The sequence below is a fragment of the Cibotium barometz genome, chromosome 26, assembly GCF_041138505.1.
Source record: "Cibotium barometz isolate CiBa-2024 chromosome 26, ASM4113850v1, whole genome shotgun sequence".
Classification (NCBI taxonomy): Eukaryota; Viridiplantae; Streptophyta; class Polypodiopsida; order Cyatheales; family Cibotiaceae; genus Cibotium; species Cibotium barometz.
Window position 1 is genome coordinate 8180421 of NC_141071.1, and position 17558 is coordinate 8197978.

A 17558-nucleotide genomic window follows, 5' to 3' on the forward strand; every position below is an offset into this window, starting at 1 on the left:
TGAGTTCCACACCTTTTGGGAGCTCCTATACAGGAAGGAATAAATATCAAGAACTTCAGTTTTAAGAAATACAAACAACTTCAATTTTCTCTAAAGGAGCCATGTGGTTTAATGTCTCGGTGGATGGTTGTTTGACCTTAAAGATGTAAACTGGTTATTCTAATTATCTTTCAAAATTCATGTCGGGGATTCTTCCATATCTAGGCAAGTGAAGAATGAAGTTTTATATCACCTTTACTCATTCTATAACTAGTGGATTGTCTTAAATTCCTCATCTGCTTTCCATTCTTTTTTGCTCTCTATGTTGGGAGCTGCAAGCATACATCAAGCAAAGAAAAGGAAATCGAACAACCAAATGCAAAGCTTATTTTTATCATCAAAATCACCACGCAAATATAATATTCAAGCGTAGTCGTTAGTGCACAAAATAAAATAGGTAAGGTTATTTCATTAATGTAAAGCTTTGAGACATTGCAAATAAGACGTCTTAGGGTCCCATTGATTTTGGGAGATTTCTCACAAGGATGGCAACACATATGGCCCAATCATCCTTCAAAACAACAGTCTGTATAGTAATAAATAGAAACCAATTCATGGATTTATAATGTTTAACTTCTTAAAACCCTACAAATGTGGAATTAATGCAAACTGTGTGTGTATCTTTTATCCAAACTTGCTTGAGTGCTTAGGAAAGTGGTGCCTTAGCTCATCCTAGAGCTGGCCAAAATCTTAGGCTCCTAGCTAATCGCACCTCAAAAAGAAATCTGGCTAATTACAACTTTTGGGGAGTGCCTGGCTCTACTACCATGTGAGATTTCACACAAGGATGGAATCTCATATAAGAAAAGGGACCAAGGGAATACAACAGGAGAAGAACCAAGTGGCGTTTCATTAGAGATCATGAAAATTTTCAAGGAATACTACCTTGAACCATTTGTGGGCATGAAAATTTGAGGAAATATCCTATTGGGTCCTCAAGTAATTGCTTGAGTTGAGTTGATTCTGCTAGGTGCAATATCTTTTCTTTGATAGAGCAAGAACTGTACTCCGTTACCTTGGAGTAGAGGTTGTGAATTTGCCGTAAAGATGAGAACTTAAATGAAGAAATATGCATTAAAGTGGCTCTTGGTGACCTCTCTCTCAATTTGGGTAGCAAACATGGAATAAGGGTCTTGATACCATCAAAGGTGACACCACCTTTCTTTGTGCTATCAAATTTCTCATCATGTGCTTCATATATCGATGACGTACCATGTGGACATTCTTCAACTTGATGTCCACCTAAGGTAAAAATTGAAAAGTTATAATATTTAATGAATACAAACAAAGATCATATTGTGAATGGTTTTGCCATGTGAGAAACATAAAGAACAAGTATCTAAAATAATAGCTAACCAAAAAATCAAATAGCTAGAGCAACTAGAGAGAGAGTACAAACACTAGAATCTTTTCGCCTTGTGCCCAGTTTTGCATCTTCTTGGATATGGAAATTCCAAAGAGCCACCCAAAACCTTTCTGCTCAAGTTCTCTGAATCTCCAAGATCGTTATATACGTCAAAGTCATAAACCGGCCATGCTCTTGTCGCTCTCCATGTATGCCTTTTAACACTCCCCCTTTCTCCTCAAAGTTGTTCGAGGGCTTCCTCTCTCAACTTTTTTAGCCCCTCCAGTGTTTCACTTGGAAGATATGTCTATATTGCAATGGAAAATGTCGTACTTGTTTTACTACATCGCATGGAACAATTGTGTGAAGTACACTAAAGAAGATACAAATTAAGCAGTGTCTTTGACATACTGCTATATTTTAAGCACTATCCTTTGGAGTCATGTGCTTTGTTTGAAGAGTGTAGTGCCTTGTGCCTTCAAGCATATGCTATTTTTCCGATATTCTTAGTGCAAATTAAAACTTGATATGCGACAATAGATATTACGTGCTTTGTGAGGCCACCTAACCATGATTCAAACCAATTACTATCCATGATGACACTAGGTATTCTATATAGTCATGTAGATGATTTGCTGAATGTAGTCTCAAGCTTTTCTGTCAAAACTCAAGTTTTTTAAAGGGAATAATGCATATTAGATGTCTTTTTTAGTGTATGTATTCGAAACCACATCGATAATAAAACAAACAGCCAGTACCATGTTGCTAGAGAAACATATGTATGCATGAAAGTCATGTAATGCGTCACTAAATGCACTAAATAAGTCAGGCGCAACATTGAAAAATCTAATCTTGGTCTCCAACTGAATGGTTCCTTTCCACTTCATGCCATGGAATCTCTTGTCGAGTTTGTCCCCGGCCTTCTCAGCCTTCTCTTTGAGCCACATCTGCATTTTGATCTGTCAAATTAGCTTGTTCACCCGGCTTCTCTGCTCTACTGATTGATGATGAGAATTAGCTTTAAAAAAAGCTTGTTTGGCCACTCATCACAGAACTTCTTCTACTGTGTTCTCATCCCCCCCCTCTCTCTCTCTCTCCCTCCCTCCCTCCCTCTCTCTCTTTCTTTCTTTGGGTTCTGTTGTTCTACAGTAGCCTGTAAGCTTCGAAGGTAGGAAGATGGTCACATGTATGATGTGAGTCCGTATCTGTGAGGCATGGGATTCTTGGGATTCCTATCCGGCCTCACATGGTTCTCTCAAGGGATGCTTGGAGGCCTCGAATTCTTTTCCTCTATATGGGAGTACCTTGAGGTGGAGTAATGTGGCCTAGCCCGACCTCTCCTACCTTCGTTTAGATACAAGACGCACTACAAGACAATGCTGCCATACACGCGTTTCATACACGCGATAAATTACGAACGCGTGTATGGTCGCGCTTGTATTTGAATAGAATCGGGCGCGTGTATTTTTGCATTTAAGTTCGCGTGTATGTTTGCATTAATCAACGCGTGTATAAACGCGTCTATATACACGCAGTAATACACGCACCTATACACGATAATATTCACGGGATAATACTCGCTATTATACACGGATAAATACACGCTACTATACACGGATTAATACACGCATGGCAGAGAAAAACTGAAGAAAAATTGAATTCCTTTACAAAATTAAAAACTATTTTTCTTAAACCATCTCATAGTACATTACAATATACATCATTACACAATCCCACTACATGCATTTACAACAATGAAATATATTCAAAAATAAATCATGCATATGAGATGATGGAAATGTCATCAATTTAGAACATATAGTGACGGATTGGTTAGGGTTCGATCTCATCTTCAATAAGATCCATCCTTGCCAAACGATCAACATCAATATCCATTTGATCAATTGGTAAGGCTACGATTAAATTTATTCCACTATCGATATTCTGTACTCCATTGATAATGGTATCGATGTCCTGATCATCCTCATCAACATCACCATCATCCTCAATGGTAGGGTCATTCTCATGATCATGAGAAATGGCATGCTCATCCTCATTATCATGATCATCTCTTATTTCTTGATCATCGATCACAACATCTTCAATGGCATGTTCGACATCATCTTCATTGCGGCTTGTTACATCCTCCATATGCTCCATATCAGTGAATGTATTATACATCACTTTGGAACGTGGTGCAATAGGGATGACGTACCACCATTTGATGTCATGCACCATTGGTAGATAGATAACCTACTCAAATACACACAGTACAGTAATTAATTAGCATATCAAAAGTCAAGGGGTATGCGAGCTTAGATATATATGTACATGAAACACATTAGTAAAAAAATGCATACCTGCTCACATTGTTGTGGCAATACGAGCCTATCTTTCTTTGTTTGCCAGAACTTTGTAGAGTCAATAGTTACATATCCACTTGCATGGCGTTTTATCGTTGCATCAGGCCCTTTTTCCACCACGTTCATTTGCCATTTGACATCCAAAACATACACAAAGAAGCGACGAAAGTCAAGCCTAAATATGTCTTGGATTATGCCACAATAATCATCCATTTTTTCATTAGCTCCCTCAAAGCTACTAATGACACCGCAATCTTGTGTATTTCTCTTTTCATCAATTATTTGTGTTCGAAAATGCTTGCCTTCACACCATATAGCATTGAACATAGTGCACTGGACCAAAATAGAAGCAATATTTGTGTAAGCAATGTGAATAAATATTAAAAGCAAATCACTTACAACTAATGCAAAACATTAGTTCTATGTACCTTTGACATGCATCCTCGTGCATACTCCCATTCTTCCGCCGTGATATGCAGCCCCTCGTCGCTCTCTGCTCTCTCCATTTCCTCATGCAACCAATCAACATGGATATCATTCGGAAGTGTTGCTAGATGCTTAGGGTACGCCTTCCGAGAGCCATGTTGCCTCCGAAAGAGAGCTCTTTCTGCTTGCCTGCTTGTCTTTGCATCCTCATATCTTGTAACCCATCTGCTCATCACATCACTATTAAGGATACAAGTGAAATTGAGATCATCAATCAATGTTCTGTCAATTACTTTACTCTGTCCTTTTCCTTGAGGCACAATAGAGGTCATCCTCAAGTCCTCTTCATTGCTCCATAGTCGTGGCAAAGAGCTGTCTACCTGACCAAGAAATTCTGAAATATATACAAGAGACTCTTGTATCAACCAACCCTCGGCCATGCTTCCTTCAGGCCTTGCACTTTGCCTCACAAAGTCTTTTAAGGTCTTCATGAAGCGCTCTAGGAAGAACATCCAGCGTGCATGCACAGTACCACATAAAGCAATTTCGTCCACTAAATGCACAATGAGATGTAGTTGACTTGTGAGAATGGTTTGCGGAAAAGTCTCCTCTACCAAACAAACCACCTCCACTGCCATAACACGCGCATCATCCAACGTGGCTGGATCAATTGCTTTGGAACTAACATATCTGAAAAATAAATAAATAGTACGTTGTACCTCATGCACGTTCATTTTGCAAGGTATAATGAAGGGTGATCTGAGCATGGGTTTTACATACCTCACAAGCTCGCCCATCTTATAAATACATTTTTTCAAACTCTTATTTGCACAATGGCCGATGCTGGTAGGTAGTATGAACTGCGCACATAAGAGCACATTTATGGTTTATGGCATTACAAAATTTGATTTCAACGTACGTACAAGACTTGGAAAACACTTACTTGAAGCATCTTGTGCCAATCATGGGACTTCAACCCATATAGTTGCTCAACGCCTCTTTTCTTAGTGGTTGTAAAGGCTCCCTTCAATGATCTCATGCATCCAGTGGGAGTACGCAAAGTGGTGATGGCCTGCTTTACCTGCTTCTCCTCTTTCTTTGATATAATCCATGGTGCAGGCAGAAGACGAACGTGCCCACCCACCTCTCGTGGCCAAGCTTGACGCATACGTCCTGCGACCCGCAAGTCCTCACGTACGCTAACATTGTCTCGTTTACCAGTAATATGTTCCCAAATACCAGATCCCACATTCTTGAAGATGTGCATGGGATCAAGAAGATGGTTGATCTTAAGATGGGTCCAATATGGCAGCCGAAAAAAAATGGAGTACCTACACAAGGGATTGCTCTATGTAACCTTTAATCCAATTAGAGACTACACAAAACAAGATTGAAAAAACATCACTATACCTGTTCATGCCATCTGGAGGAAGAATAGTTGTAGACTCCCAAATACGCTTCCAATCTTTTGCATGAAGTGTTTGTGGAGGAATGTTACTCTTACTAGCAACATATTTAGGATGATCTGAGGGGGGAAATCGATGATGATTATCGAATATAGTCTTACACAAACCATCAGCATACTCATGTACTAACGAAGGGCCACAAACAAGACATGCATGTTTACCCGATGTTTTCAAACCTGTTAAAATATAAATAAAAGTTAGTAAAATAAAGTCAAACCGTCTAATTAATATATATAGCCAATAGTAATAGAGTAGGGAGGTAATTAGAATTCTTACCAGAACAATCGCTGTATCCTGGAAAGTCATGCATTGTCCACATCAACACTGCTTTTAAGTCGAAGTGTCGAGAGGAGGGAGGCCTACTAATGTCCACCACCGCAACACCTCTCCATAGTTCCTCCAACTCATCAATCAGTGGTTCAAGATAAACATCCATATGCTTGACTTTATGTTTCCCTGGAATTAGAAGGGATAACATAAGATGTCCCTTCTTGATCGCCATTGATGGTGGAAGGTTGTAATTCACCAACACAACTGGCCACACGCTGTATGCGGTGCTTTTGAAACCAAATGGATTCACTCCATTCATACCCAGGCCAAGTCTCAAGTTTCTGGGCTCTGTTTTAAAGCTGGGCTACTCATCTTCAATATGCTTCCAAGCAGGAGTGTCTGCGGGAATTCTCCACATGCCATCATCCGATCGATGTGAGGAATGCCATGACATGAGCTCTGCTATGGATTTGCACTTGAACATGTGTTTGATGCGAGGAATTATAGGAAAGTGTCGCAAGACTTTACGAGGTACATCAAAACTCTTCATATCTGTTCTGTACTTTGCTTCACCACAAGTGGGACAATGTAGAGCCTCCTTATGCGTCCCACGAAAGAGAATGCAATAATTGACGCATGCATGTATTTTATCATAATCCAGTCCTCCAAGAGATGTCACATAGCGCCTCGCTATGTCTCTTGAGGTGGGTAGTCTATTTTCCTTTGGAAGCATGTTTGATAATAGCCTGCATCCAATATCATCAATTATAATTAGTCTTAAATTCTAAACCTTAAACCACTAATTCAAATTTGTAAGTTAGAATGCTTACTTCAACAATGCGTCAAGACTTGCATTGCTCCATCCATAAACTGTTTGTATATTAAGTAGTTCAAGTGAAGCACGTAAAACAGAGAATGTGCACCCTTCAAACACCGGTGTCGATGAAGCCTTATAAAGATGCTCTTGTTCCATATCATCGTCGTCCATACCTTTGGGATCATCCTTAAAAAGATTCCGCACCATATCATCAAGCACCTCCTCTTCCACAACTTCGTGGGGTGCAGGGCTATTGTCATCCCTTTCCCACTCATCTCTGACAATAGATCCCGAAGCTCCAGCATCATCTCGTCGACGCTTTACGTGCTCTCGTCACGCGTAGGGTACCATGTTAGGGTGTGGTACTGCATCCTGCTTCAATTTATCAAATTATATGTTACAACTCTATTAATTTAATTTGGATACCATGAGTCATTTGAATACCATCAATTTACATCTACTCACCTCTAAACTTGTTTGATTCCATTCTCCATACATGGAGATGTGATTCAAGGTAATTCGACGTGCTCGTACAATGCATCCTTGACATCGACTACACATACATTTGATCCGTTGTCCCAACCACACATCGCGATTACGATGACGCATTGTCTCATCTTCCCCAGAACTGCTTGAAGAGGTTGATGACATCCTGTGTACAAATCAGAAAACACAAAATCATTATATGTTTTTAATGAAAGCACAAAAATCGCGTGTATTCACGCGGCTATTTCCTAAAAATTGCGTGTATTAACGCGGCTACTTCCTAAAAATCGTGTGTATCCACGCGGGTAAAGCCTGCAAAACGCGTGTATAAACGCAGCTAAAACACTATACACGCGAATATACACGCGTTTATAAACGCGAATATAAACGCGACGGTATGTTTAAACTAAAAATAGCCCGCCTTCCCCAAATATAGATTTTGAACTAAGAAATCGACTCTGCTTGCGTTTTCGCCTGTTTTCGCCTCTTCCAACAACAAGGAGGGAGCAGAGAAAGGAGCACACACACGGGAGAAGGAGGGAGCAGAGAAGGAGCAGAGAGGACTCACTTTTTCAGAGGTGAGTCACTTTGTCCTGTGTCTTGTCTCTTTTGTCAGATTTCTTTATGCTATTTGCTCTTTGCTCTTTGGGTTTGTCCTTTTGCTTCTGTGCACACGATTGGGTTACTGCATCCTGATAGGGGCTCCTTTTATAAGGACATTCTGTCTGTCTTTGTCGGGGGTCGGTCTTTTCGAAAAAAAAATTTCGCAGGTCGCGTGTAGAAACGCGTGTAAAAGCGCGTGTAGCCTGTCTGCAGAGTCTGTTCACGCGAATATACACGCGTTTCTTGACGGGTGTATACACGCGTTTCTCGACGGGTTTATACACGCATTTCTTGACAGGTGTATACACGCGTCTCTGGACGGGTCTATACACGCGTTTCTGCACGAGACTGCGGCGTTTCAGACTTCATGATTTGCAGGCAACACAACTGACTTGAATGATGATATTCATGTGAGTCAAAAGACAGCCCATGATGTACATGAAGATGTTTGTTGCAGGTTTTTTATGGATATTCCAGGTTCTTCATCCGATCCATTTGCGTACAGCAATTGGCTGATGGAGATGATGAATCATTTTGGGCGCCAACCTGGTCCGGTTGAGCTTACAGAGTATATGTATGCCCATCCCCCTCCTTCCCTGCCTGGTGTCTATACCCCTACCGCGAGTATCCCCAGTGCCGTCTATTCCTCCGAGTCCGACGAGACGACATGCAGCTTCTCCTCTTCCACGTCCACCGAGGAGACATACCTCGTCCCAGACACACTCACGTACACCCTCACAGCCACCATCACGTGCTCCCTCAGAGCCACCGTCACGTCAGGGCTCACAGCCACCGTCACGTAGACAATCCCCCAGTCGTGACTCCACCCGCAGCAGTAGGAAGAGTGGGAGTGGAGGATGCGGCGGGTGCTTTGGTGGGGGAGGTGGGGGAGGTAGTAGGGCACGCGGTGAGAGAGGAGATAGAGAGAGAAGAGTTAGAGGAGACAGTTCGGAAGAGGAGGAGATGAGAGAGATAGAGAGAGTGGTCTGCTATGATGTGACGGATAGGGGCGGGATAGTGATGGATGCGAGGGGGAGGGAGGTAATGGAGTACATGCGTGGGGTAGTATCAAACTCATATAGAAATTGTTTTATTAAATTTAAAGATCAAAATAGCCGTTTAGTTGGGGAGGTGATAGAGGCTGTACATAGTCGGTACCCCAATCCCCCACATGCTACATTCTCGGATGTATGGGGAAGGACGCGAATAAGGGAGATCTTAAGTAATAAAAGATCTCACCTTAAAAAACTCGCGTACGATGACCGGCTAAATGTAGCTGCGGGTGGCTATCTTGCCGAGAAACCTGCCACTGTGCACAAACGCGAGTGGAAGGAGGCAAAGAAACGAGTAGAGGGTGGCGTGAAGAGCAGGCAGCATGTGGAGGCACGACGGATCCAGATGGAGACCATTGGATCTTCGCATTTCGGATCTGGCGGCGTCGAGTCATGGGAGGCAGAGTTCGTAAGTATCTTGCCACTTTATTTGATTGTTTACTTAATTCATTGATTCTATGATTGTTTTAATCTTACAAATTGTGTTGATTATGATACAGCGAGACGGGTTACGGGGAGGAAGCCCACAACCCACGATACTGCGTATGCTCGCCGGCATAGCAGACGTGACACGTGGGCCATCTTCAAAGCCGAGGGACGTATTACGGACGCACAGTTTGAGATGGCCATGAGACCATACGGTCGACAGGTACTTGAAAATTCTAAACGAATGGTTTTGGTTTATTGAATTGCATATATATATACTTATATACTATATATTACTTGAACAGGCACAAGCTGCTGATGATCCACCGGCCGCCGCTGCAGAGGGTGGACGTGAGCACTACTCCTCGGACATTCCGACCGATGTGAGCTCATCTGAGCATGGAGGGAGCACCGAGTCATCATCTGGGTCTGAGTAGTACTCAGACTTATAGTATCACATTCCATATTGAGGATGTGATTGTATATATTTTTTGTAAACTCAAGCCATGGGCTACTTCGAGATATGGACTCCCTTGTATACATGTATGAAATTTTGATAGTAATATTGAATTGATTGATCGATAGTATTACATTCATGTCTGTCTTGAATCGTGTATTGACAATGTATGCATTCATGTCGTTCTTGTCTTAATCTCCCTCGTGCATATGTTCTTCGTGGATGGTCTAATGGGATGGTCTAATGCACAAAAAAAAAAAAAACCAGAGAGTGCTATTGGGTGCTGGAATGCTGGAACAGTATTCAGGCACCAAATAGCACTCTCTAGATTTTTTTTTGGCTCTTTGTTCGCGTGTATAAACGCGTCAGAACTGCTAAAACTCGCGTGTATCTACGCGGATACCCTGGAAATTACGCGTGTATTAATGCATCAAAACTGGTAATTACGCGTGTATAAGCGCATCTAAATTAAAGAAACGCGTGTATAGACGCAGGTATAAACGCGTCTGATACGTTTGAATTGAATAGGACGCGGCTATAGACCCGTGTATAAGCGCGTCTAAATAAAAAAAAAGCGTGTATAGTCACATGTATCAACGCGTCTGTAAAAAAAAACGCGGCTATACACCCGTGTATACGCGCATCTGAGAGGTGCCATACACGCGCTTTTACACGCATGTCTCTGGCCGCGATGATACACGCGCTGATACACGGGCCCGCTACTTTTTTTCACAAGTCATTTTTAGCGGCTAGGAGCGCGGGTATGAGCCCAATCCCTTGTAGTGACGGCTTGTGGGGGGCAAGGGATCCTGCGCCTCAGATACCCATAAGTCTTTTCTTTCATCACTCTTGTGATCCCCATTGTAATCTCATCGAGCAGTGTTGGCATTGAATCAATACAAGTTTTTGGGTTGGAAGCCCGCATTTGGTTGATACCGTTTCCTACTGCAACTTGTACGTTTTTGGTCATATCTCCTTCATACGATGTCCGTTTTTGAGTTTCTAGTACTCAAAAAACGACCGGCTCGTCATCCTCTTCGTGTGCATCATTCAGCAAGTATTCTCTGTTTTCAGTTTTGTACTAGATTTGCCTAGTCCCGAGCGGGAGCTCGGACCCAAAACACAACCCGAGATCACCGCTCCGTGACACTTGGTATCAGAGCTGGAAATGCCACATCGTGGTGAGTTTGATCAATACATACGCCAAAGGGGAAGACCACGGAAGGTGGCTACCTAGACGTGGAAGAAGCCGCAAGAGAATTGAGGAAGAAGCAAGGCAAGAAAGAGAGACAGAGCTTGACGCCGAAGTAACAGCGTGGACTCGGCGTGAACAGCACAACAAACATCTCGAGACAAGAGCACTTGATGCTCAACTTGAGCACTTGATGCTCAACAATACCAAATGGATGACCCAAGGGATCCAGGGCCGAGTCGGCAGGATCACCAAGAGGACAGACTGAACCGGCTGGAACGCATATTGGCCTCCTTAGTTAAACAACTACACAAGAAGGATGGCAGTCGACCTTCGTCGCGCCAAGTCAGATGAGGTCGAGGTCCGCTGCTCCCAGACGTCACCACCACAGGAGACAGAACGATAGGGAGGACTCAGAGAGTCATCAGATGAGGGGTACGGGAAGTACAAACTGTTACCCCTGGAGAAGTATACTGGGCAAAGAGATTCACTTGTGGTGACAAGGTGAATCCGAGAGACAGAGGATTATCTCACCACATGAACAAAGTGGCTCATAAACACTGGATCCGTGTGGCATTGCGATTGCTATCAGGGGATGCATACACATTGTTTTTGGCAGGTGAGGCAAAAAGGCCATGGACAAGATGGGGTGATTTTACCAAGGACATGGCAGAGTATTTTGAACCACACGGAATGAAGTCTTCAGGGTGCGCGATGAATGGTGTAACCTCAAACACATAGATGGAAAACTACGGGAATATATCAACAAATATAGGCAACTTATGCTGCAGATCATAGATATGCATTCTATAGATAGATTGCATGGGTTCGTGTTCGGATTGCATGACTGTATCTGCAGAGAGATCGAGAAGCAGGAGCTTGAAAATTATGAGGCAGCACTCACAATGCCAGAATGGCTATCTGACACTGAGAGTAGGAAGTGGCAAAGCAAAAACCAGTGCAACAGGAACAGGAGGATGGAATGGTGCCAAGCCTCAGAACATGAATGATAGCTCCTCTAATGAAACCCGGGGAGAGACCTCTGGGACAAGTACAAGCAGGGCAAGGTCAAGTGGATGTTTCGTACCCCAAACCTATGGGAGTAATTCAATGAATAGGAACTTTGTGGCGGGGAGGAGGACATCCCAATCAACTAATACAGGTGGATTTTCAATACTGCAAGGCGCCCTCTTCCTCCCCTCGACACGCCCATGCAAAAATTACGCAGGCAATCATTATGATAGTGAATTCCCTCGTCGACCCGCACAAAGCTGGGTTACCACCGTTCAAGCCCAAGGGCAAGAGGATAATTATGAACGGATGGATTGATTGAGGATCACCGAGATTGAAGATGCAGAAACCTCGTCTCGAGAGACGAGGTGATAGCCCACCAAGGGTAGGAGCCGTGCAGTCAATATCAAAATGCATGGCAACTCAATTATCGACCGTACAGAATGTGTATTTTGAGGCTAATATGAATGGCCTTGAGCAGAATATCATGTTGGATACGGGAGCCACACATAATTTCATCACCCCAAAATGTGCCAAGAAACTGGGAGTGAAGGTGTGCAACTCCAATAAGCTGTCAGTGTCCACAAGGGAAGATGATAATGTAAAGATGGCATATAATGTGCAAGTGCAAGCAGGCGCATGGAAAGCGCGATTGGATTTCATAGTTGTGCCCATGGATGCCTTTGAAGTGATTGTAGGGCCACTTGGGTCGACAAATATCTCATCGCCTTTATGGAAAAAGGTGTGAATACCATGATACTGGATGTCAGTGTGCCATGCATCCATCCTCACTCGAGGGACAAATTAGTCAACAAGAACATTGGAGGCAAAATCCAGAGCACCCCAATGTATGCAACAGGGTCAAGTAAGGCTTAGAAAGTGACAGATAGTTGGCAGCAAGATGCTGGAATGGTGCAGTGCCAAGCAGGCAGAGAGGGCAGCTAAGCAAGGCTACCAAATACACTTATATGTGATGAAGGTTAAGGATGCACAGCAGACGAAGTGCAAGATTGGTGAAGCAGAGGTACATGTGAAGTGCTAAATGAGTTCCAGGATGTCTTGCCCGAGAAATTGCCAACTGGGTTACCGTCGAAACGATCGGTGGATCACAAGATCAAACTCTTCCTAGGGCACAGCCCTCCCGGTCGCTAAAGCTCCATATAGGATGGATGCTACAAAGCTCAAGGAGCTCAAGGTACAGTTGAATGAATTGGCTGAAAATGGAATGGTGCGCTCCAGTAAGTCGCCGTATGGTGCACCTGTGTTGTTTGTCACAAAGAAGGATGGGTCAGTCAGGTTATGCACTGATTACAGAGCTCTCAATGAAATCACTATCAAGAACCGCTACCCCGTACTAGTAATGGAGGAGCTATTAGACCAACTATAGCAGGAGAAAAGTACTTTAGTCAAATCGACTTACGATCTGGATATTATTAGATACGAATCGCCAAAGACGACATTGAGAAAACGATGTTTTGCATGAGGTATGAAAGCTACAAATGGCTGGTGTTGCCGTTTGGGTTAACCAATGCCCCAGCCACCTTCTGCACAATGATGAATGATATCTTTAAAGACTATTTAGATGCGTTTTTGATCACATATATTGATGATCTGCTCATATACAGCAAGACCTTGAGTGAACATAAAGAACACTTAAGAAAGGTCTTCCAAAGGTTACGACGTCACAAACTGTATGCCAAACTAGAGAAATGCGAATTTGCAGTTCACTGAAGCGGAGTTCTTAGGATTTGTGGTCAATCAGAAAGGGGTACAACTAGATGCCAAGAAGATCGAGGCAGTGGGGGTGAAATGGAATGCACCCCGAACTGTGTGTGAAGTTCGTGAGTTCGTGTTTTAGGCGGACAGATATAGAGAGGAGCGCTTTCGAAAAGAAGAAAGTTGCAATGTGCTGCACCCCTCTCGGAGTTCAACAAGGAGTTTGAGATTCAAACGGATGCATCGGACGGGGCCCTTGGAGGAGTTTTATTACAAGACGGGCACCCTGTCGCGTATGAGTCACGCAAATTCAGCGATGTAGAATGCCGATGGACCACTGTTCCACGGGAACACTCACGGGAACACGGATTATGGAAGGAGGCCGGAAGCAATTAATGCGAGAGAGCGGGATTGTAGCCATGGGAACATAAAGACGCACATAATTTTTCCATATTTTTGTGCCGAAGTGTAATGTAAATCGTTTTAGGCCAATGTGGGTTCTAAATGAGAGTTCTAAGTGTATTAAGCAAGGCTCACTTATGGGGTTGTCTGCCCATGTGTGAAAGAGGCCTAGGGTTAGAGTTAGTGACATCTCTACAAAAGAGAGGTTAGCTAAAGAAAGTGGACGTTTTTTGCCATTCTCATAAGCTATTGAGTAAAGCTCTTGAGCTCTCAAGCTATGGCAGCTCTCTAACTCTCTCTCTATTGTACTCTAATGAGCATGAAGCTCCAATGAGTATAGCTCCATTTCATTCTCTTAATCTGTTTTAGCATCATTGAAGTAGATTAATCTATGATTAGTTGAATGCTTCTTTCTTTCTCTTGTGTATGCTGCATGCTTGTAGTGTGTGTGTGTAGTCTCCATTGATGCAAGCTCTTGCCCACTTCTTTGGCAATGAGTTATTCATGGATATACTCTCTCTATGAGCTTGTGGGTTTGTGAATGTTACATTCTCTGCTTGCTTAAGCTTGTGGGTTAGTAGATGCACGCTTATGGATTGACAGGCATTAGGGAAAGCTAAGATTTAATCAATGTTTGAATGGGATTAAGAGATTGCTATGCATTGCTTGTTGTCTTGATTAGTGTAGTGGATTTAAGGGATTGAGAGATTGATTGAGGTGTTGAATGGTTGAATCGTCAAGTGGTGGTTTGTGTATGTGAACTCTCCCTCATGGGATAAGCCTTCATGCACTAATCAGGTCGAGTCCTCGGATTGACATTGTGTTCCTTAACACATTTGTTGATCGGTAGTACTCTATGAGCACTATATTGTATGGTAGAGAGAACCGCTCTACAATGGCGCTGCTGCCGGGGAGCGAGTGCCTACATTAGTTGAGCACCATACACACACTACCACTCCTTGTTAGGCTCCAATCGGTTGTTGGATAGGAGAGCAGGCTTTGGGACTACTTTTGGTATTTATTTAAGACTAATCTGTTGTTAAATTCTCTTTATTTGTCTTGTAATTTGAGTGCGATTGGCGAGCTACGCTTATCCCTTGAGGTCAGGACGATTCTCCCTTGAGGTCAGGACAAGGATTCAACACACGGGAAGGATTGGAGGTAGGTGCTAAACCTGCAAATTTCAATTTTTGTGCGAAAGAGAGGCCTATTTTTGCATTTTTGTCATTCTGTTTGAGGATAATTTTTACAGTTTCAATTTTCTGCATGTTCGTTTTACTTTCTGTTCTTAGCTTAGTTTAGTTTTCTGCATCTTTAATTTTGTGCATTTTAGTTATCTGTTAAACCTGCATTTTCGTTCTCTGTTAAACCTGCACATGTAGAGAAACTGAAATCTGTACACACACATGAAGATTGAACATTTCGAATTTGCTACAAATTTCAGAGCTACACATGCATTGAGTTCCCTGCACATGTATTGAATTCGCTGTAAATCTGACAGCTGCACATGCAATTAGTTCACTGCACACGTATTTCAAAAAAGAAAAAAAAATAATAGTAATAAAAGAAGGCGGTTGTGCGTGAACAGCGCACCGCGAGGAGAGACCCACACACTGCACCGTAAAGACCGCCACCGGATAAGGGGGTGCCAAAAAAAAGTGTTACATTCCTGTAACGCCGCTACGGGCGTTACCACAGGAGGGGACGGCCTCTGGCTCACCACCCAGCCATAGAGGAAGAATGAGGATTGCCCCTCATCCCCCAGGCTATATAGTGTGTGGCCTGCCGTCCACACTAGCCTGGCCGCCCATGACTCCGCATGGGCGTCCTCTCCCACTGAACCCCGGATATAGCCATCCGGTTTGCCGTCGGTTCACAGGCGTTACAGCCCTACGTGACAAAAAGAGTCTGGAAAATTTTTCATTTTCTGTCGCAAAAATTTGGGAGGTTATCTAACTTTTCGAGAGGAGTTAGAAAACACCCATCGTCGAAATTTCGGTCCCGGAACCATTTTCCCATAGTGAGTCGGTATGGGAAACTGGTAAATTTTAGGCGATTTTTGATCCAAAAAAATACGCTATTTTTTTGGCCTAATGTGTTCGAGGGGGTTCAAAATGGGTTCTGGCAAAGTTTGAGCCAACTTGAAAATTTTTGGATTTTTTTGAAAAAAAAAGGAGAAAAAAAAACCTTAAAATTTGACCTTATGCACTTGAGGTCGGGACGTCATATAAACACTGCCATGGGGCCTAGGGCACCTTCTAGAGTACCTACGCAGGAAAGTGGGACCCAATTGGTAGAAAATTTGGCAGATATTGCTGAAACCTTTTCCGAATCCCAATACGATACCCTTTCTAGGACAACTAGCTCATTGTCCATGGACAATCTAGGGCCGTCAAATAGTCATCCCTTAGCCCTAAATAGGACACCCACAGGATCTTTTAATCCATTTGAAGCTGACATCATGGGGTTACCACTCAATGTGAGACTTCAATATGTCTACACGAATGCTCAAGGAGCTGAGATCTTTAGGGATCCACAACAACGGTATCTCATTAAGATCACAGACTTTTTCTCAAAGCTTGATAGAGAACCTCTAGTCAATGACCAGGGAAACATGTACATGGGTGGAGATGGTGTTCGCTACTACGAAGTCACCTATCATCCAGAGAATGTAGACAAATTAGGGGAGCTCTCTAAAAGTGAGTTCTTAGACTTATCAAAGCTTTCCAGAGCAAGGGAGTCTAGAGATGATTGGCTCATTGCCGGACATGCCTGGACCATCCAATGCCCAGTCCTCAAAGCCATCCATAGATGATTTACTTTTTGTAAATCTAAATTTGGAAAGGAATAGGAAAGGCAAGAGCAAAATGGATCAGGGGGCTGAGAACCAATGGGAGTTTGTACGACAAATTCCAGTGACAAAGGTCTTACAGGATGACCCACTTCAAGAGGTCTATAAGGACTCTTTAGAAGGATATCATGCCACAACTAGATTGCCAGAGCTAGATCTTCCTCTAGCACTTGTGGTGGTAGTCGAGAAGCTTGCAGAATATAAGAACCGAATCGTTGATAAATGGGCCAATGAATACCGAACCTTAGATTGGAAGGAGATTCGGGAGCTCACGTGGAAAGGACAACCATTATTCATGGAAGTGTTCTCAACAAATACAGTTAAACCAGGAGAGACAACCTTTCTTGGAGAAACTGTTGCTCCTCCCCTACGAGAGTTCACTAGAGAGGGACCCTCAACATCAAAGTGGACCACTGCAAGTAGCCCAACTCTAGCACCAAGATATTATCCTACACCAAAAGTGCGATCACAGATCACACCACAACAACGTTTCTCTCACTATGACAATCGGAGGGTAGGGGAGCCAACTCGGCCTCCCATAAATGCACCTCCTGAAATGCGGGTAACAAGATCTTTGGAGGGGGTTGGTGAGGCAGGTAATAGGGGACCCACACCAATTTGGGATGCATGTGGACC

General features: G+C 43.1%; 1 long non-coding RNA gene across 1 annotated transcript; it reads left to right on the forward strand.

Moving 5' to 3' along the window:
• The first annotated feature begins 9155 nt into the window (after nucleotides 1–9155).
• Nucleotides 9156–9499, forward strand: LOC147623630 (uncharacterized). The gene is made up of 2 exons (XR_015269268.1): nucleotides 9156–9276; nucleotides 9368–9499. It is a non-coding gene; the product is annotated as an uncharacterized LOC147623630 (long non-coding RNA).
• Nucleotides 9500–17558: the final 8059 nt, after the last annotated feature.